The sequence below is a fragment of the Copidosoma floridanum genome, unplaced genomic scaffold (assembly GCF_036245765.1).
Source record: "Copidosoma floridanum isolate Cflo_tuat_1 unplaced genomic scaffold, Cflo_Japanese_pri ptg000004l, whole genome shotgun sequence".
In the NCBI taxonomy this organism is placed as follows: domain Eukaryota; kingdom Metazoa; phylum Arthropoda; class Insecta; order Hymenoptera; family Encyrtidae; genus Copidosoma; species Copidosoma floridanum.
Genome location: NW_028321881.1, coordinates 30,754,946 through 30,760,103, shown reverse-complemented (window position 1 = coordinate 30,760,103; position 5,158 = coordinate 30,754,946).

Below are 5,158 nucleotides of genomic sequence, written 5' to 3'. Positions count from 1 at the left end.
TGATGATAGACTTTCTGCTAACAACAACAAACAAGTAAAGTTAAGTGCAAAGACTGTCACAACTTAAATACAAAGGTTACAAAAATTCACGTAAAAGCAGAATCTACAGATGTTGCTACAATTATTTACGCAAAACAGTACAACTTCTACTCACACCACGCACGTATGTGTATGTTTTTGACACACTTTTACACAAAAATTAATAAAATACCTTATAAATCCGCATGAAGTTGGAAGAAGCAGTTGCTTTACGAAGACATCCAGGCCAAAGAGAGATATATAGATAGCTGTTTGCGACGCTTTGACGTGTGTTGACAGTTGACACGAGCGCGAGCATGCTTTTGCACGTGCATCGCAAATTCGTTTGTTTCGGCGCGAAATACAATAACTCAAAGTATAAAGTATGATTTAAAGAGAAGAGATTTTAAAAATAGAGATCTTTAAAAATTTTTAATAATTATTGTTCTTCTTGAGATTGTTCTTATTAATAAATAAAATAAAAGTGCGGCCAAGTAAGCGCACTGGGTCATTGGGGATTAGCCGCTTGAGATTTTCCTTAACAATAAATAAAATAAAAGTGCGGCCAAGTAAGCGCACTGGGTCGTTGGGGATTAGCCGCATGAGATTTTTCTTATTAATAAATAAAATAATAGTGCGGCCAAGTAAGCGCACTGGGTCGTTGGGAATTAGAGGCATGAGATTGTTCTTATTAATAAATAAAATGATAGTGCGGCCAAGTAAGCGCACTGGGTCGTTGGGGATTAGCCGCATGAGATTTTTCTTATTAATAAATAAAATGATAGTGCGGCCAAGTAAGCGCACTGGGTCGTTGGGGATTAGCCGCTTGAGATTGTTCTTATTAATAAATAAAATGATAGTGCGGCCAAGTAAGCGCACTGGGTCGTTGGGGATTAGCCGCTTGAGATTGTTCTTATTAATAAATAAAATGATAGTGCGGCCAAGTAAGCGAACTGGGTCGTTGGGGATTAGCCGCTTGAGATTGTTCTTATTAATAAATAAAATGATAGTGCGGCCAAGTAAGCGCACTGGGTCGTTGGGGATTAGCCACATGAGATTTTTCTTATTAATAAATAAAATGATAGTGCGGCCAAGTAAGCGCACTGGGTCGTTGGGGATTAGCTGCTTGAGATTGTTCTTATTAATAAATAAAATGATAGTGCGGCCAAGTAAGCGCACTGGGTCGTTGGGGATTAGCCGCATGAGATTGTTCTTATTAATAAATATAATGATAGTGCGGCCAAGTAAGCGCACTGGGTCGTTGGGGATTAGCCGCATGAGATTTTTATTATTAATAAATAAAATGATAGTGCGGCCAAGTAAGCGCACTGGGTCGTTGGGGATTAGCCACATGAGATTTTTCTTATTAATAAATAAAATGATAGTGCGGCCAAGTAAGCACGCTGGGTCGTTGGGGATTAGCCACGTGAGATTTTTCTTATTAATAAATAAAATGATAGTGCAGCCAAGTAAGCGCACTGGGTCGTTGGGGATTAGCCGCATGAGATTTTTCTAATTAATAAATAAAATGATAGTGCGGCCAAGTAAGCGCACTGGGTCGTTAGGAATTAGCCGCTTGAGATTGTTCTTATTAATAAATAAAATGATAGTGCGGCCAAGTAAGCGCACTGGGTCGTTGGGGATTAGCCGCTTGAGATTGTTCTTATTAATAAATAAAATGATAGTGCAGCCAAGTAAGCGCACTGGGTCGTTGGGGATTAGCCACATGAGATTTTTCTTATTAATAAATAAAATGATAGTGCGGCCAAGTAAGCGCACTGGGTCGTTGGGGATTAGCTGCTTGAGATTGTTCTTATTAATAAATAAAATGATAGTGCGGCCAAGTAAGCGCACTGGGTCGTTGGGGATTAGCCGCATGAGATTGTTCTTATTAATAAATATAATGATAGTGCGGCCAAGTAAGCGCACTGGGTCGTTGGGGATTAGCCGCATGAGATTTTTCTTATTAATAAATAAAATGATAGTGCGGCCAAGTAAGCGCACTGGGTCGTCGGGGATTAGCCGCTTGAGATTGTTCTTATTAATAAATAAAATAAAAGTGCGGCCAAGTAAGCGCACTGGGTCGTTGGGGATTAGCCGCATGAGATTTTTCTAATTAATAAATAAAATGATAGTGCGGCCAAGTAAGCGCACTGGGTCGTTGGGGATTAGCCGCATGAGATTTTTCTAATTAATAAATAAAAGGATAGTGCGGCCAAGTAAGCGCACTGGGTCGTTGGGGATTAGCCACGTAAGATTTTTCTTATTAATAAATAAAATGATAGTGCGGCCAAGTAAGCGCACTGGGTCGTTGGGGATTAGCCGCTTGAGATTGTTCTTATTATTAAATAAAATGATAGTGCGGCCAAGTAAGCGCACTGGGTCGTTGGGGATTAGCCGCATGAGATTTTTCTTATTAATAAATAAAATGATAGTGCGGCCAAGTTAGCGCACTGGGTCGTTGGGGATTAGCCGCTTGAGATTGTTCTTATTAATAAATAAAATGATAGTGCGGCCAAGTAAGCGCACTGGGTCGTTGGGGATTAGCCGCATGAGATTGTTCTTATTAATAAATAAAATGATAGTGCGGCCAAGTAAGCGCACTGGGTCGTTGGGGATTAGCCGCTTGAGATTGTTTTTATTAATAAATAAAATGATAGTGCGGCCAAGTAAGCGCACTGGGTCGTTGGGGATTAGCCGCATGAGATTTTTCTTATTAATAAATAAAATAATAGTGCGGCCAAGTAAGCGCACTGGGTCGTTGGGGATTAGCCGCTTGAGATTGTTCTTATTAATAAATAAAATGATAGTGCGGCCAAGTAAGCGCACTGGGTCGTTGGGGATTAGCCGCATGAGATTGTTCTTATTAATAAATAAAATGATAGTGCGGCCAAGTAAGCGCACTGGGTCGTTGGGGATTAGCCACTTGAGATTGTTCTTATTAATAAATAAAATAAAAGTGCGGCCAAGTAAGCGCACTGGGTCGTTGGGGATTAGCCGCATAAGATTTTTCTAATTAATAAATAAAATAATAGTGCAGCCAAGTAAGCGCACTGGGTCGTTGGGGATTAGCCGCATGAGATTTTTCTAATTAATAAATAAAAGGATAGTGCGGCCAAGTAAGCGCACTGGGTCGTTGGGAATTAGCCGCTTGAGATTGTTCTTATTAATAAATAAAATGATAGTGCGGCCAAGTAAGCGCACTGGGTCGTTGGGGATTAGCCGCATGAGATTGTTCTTATTAATAAATAAAATGATAGTGCGGCCAAGTAAGCGCACTGGGTCGTTGGGGATTAGCCGCATGAGATTGTTCTTATTAATAAATAAAATGATAGTGCAGCCAAGTAAGCGCACTGGGTCGTTGGGAATTAGCCGCATGAGATTGTTCTTATTAATAAATAAAATGATTGTGCGGCCAAGTAAGCGCACTGGGTCGTTGGGGATTAGCCACTTGAGATTGTTCTTATTAATAAATAAAATAAAAGTGCGGCCAAGTAAGCGCACTGGGTCGTTGGGGATTAGCCGCATAAGATTTTTCTAATTAATAAATAAAATGATAGTGCGGCCAAGTAAGCGCACTGGGTCGTTGGGGATTAGCCGCATGAGATTTTTCTAATTAATAAATAAAAGGATAGTGCGGCCAAGTAAGCGCACTGGGTCGTTGGGGATTAGCCGCATGAGATTTTTCTAATTAATAAATAAAATGATAGTGCGGCCTAGTAAGCGCACTGGGTCGTTGGGGATTAGCCGCATGAGATTGTTCTTATTAATAAATAAAATGATAGTGCGGCCAAGTAAGCGCACTGGGTCGTTTGGGATTAGCCGCATGAGATTGTTCTTATTAATAAATAAAATGATAGTACGGCCAAGTAAGCGCACTGGGTCGTTGGGGATTAGCCGCATGAGATTGTTCTTATTAATAAATAAAATGATAGTGCGGCCAAGTAAGCGCACTGGGTCGTTGGGGATTAGCCGCTTGAGATTGTTCTTATTAATAAATAAAATGATAGTGCGGCCAAGTAAGCGCACTGGGTCGTTGGGGATTAGCCGCTTGAGATTGTTCTTATTAATAAATAAAATGATAGTGCGGCCAAGTAAGCGCACTGGGTCGGTGGGGATTAGCCGCATGAGATTTTTCTAATTAATAAATAAAAGGATAGTGCGGCCAAGTAAGCGCACTGGGTCGTTGGGGATTAGCCGTTTGAGATTGTTCTTATTAATAAATAAAATGATAGTACGGCCAAGTAAGCGCACTGGGTCGTTGGGGATTAGCCGCATGAGATTGTTCTTATTAATAAATAAAATGATAGTGCGGCCAAGTAAGCGCACTGGGTCGTTGGGGATTAGCCGCTTGAGATTGTTCTTATTAATAAATAAAATGATAGTGCGGCCAAGTAAGCGCACTGGGTCGTTGGGGATTAGCCGCTTGAGATTGTTCTTATTAATAAATAAAATAAAAGTGCGGCCAAGTAAGCGCACTGGGTCGTTGGGGATTAGGCATTTGGGTTTCATGTGTTCGGGCTTTGAGCGCTGTGTCTTTGAGTTTTGTACGTTCAAACGACGCGCAGTCGCTCGGCCAATCAGAGGCTGGCTGCGCACAAGCGTGCGCGAGTTCTCAGCACGATCTCGGCACACTGCTGCTACTACCTAACATTTTTTGCCAATCCTTGTTCGTTTGAAAATCAAATCTACTAACTACAAGAGCGATAAATATGTCAGCATCTCCTACTGCTCTCTCTAAAGATATCAAGGAATCAATGGAACGTATCATCTTCTTAGATATGCGCTTCATTACAGAGCAAGAACTGCCTCTCTTGAGACACTTATTTGCAACACTATTAAATAATAAAAAGTTGATCCATAACAATTGGCGCTCTTGTAATTACTTGATAATTTATTATTCAATAGTAGCTAGTAAGTACCCCGGGTCATTAGGTGATAGGCGCTTGTGTTATTTATTAATAATCATTTATTTAAAAGAGTAGCCAGTAAGCGCCCCGGTGCGCATGCGTGTTGGCTGCGGTTTAACTGAAATTATTGCGTAAAGCAGATTTGCATTAATTTTTACCATCCAAGGTTTTTAAGCTATCATTTCATTTGGAAGCGGCACGCGCAGCTTACGCGCAATCCTTTTATCTAT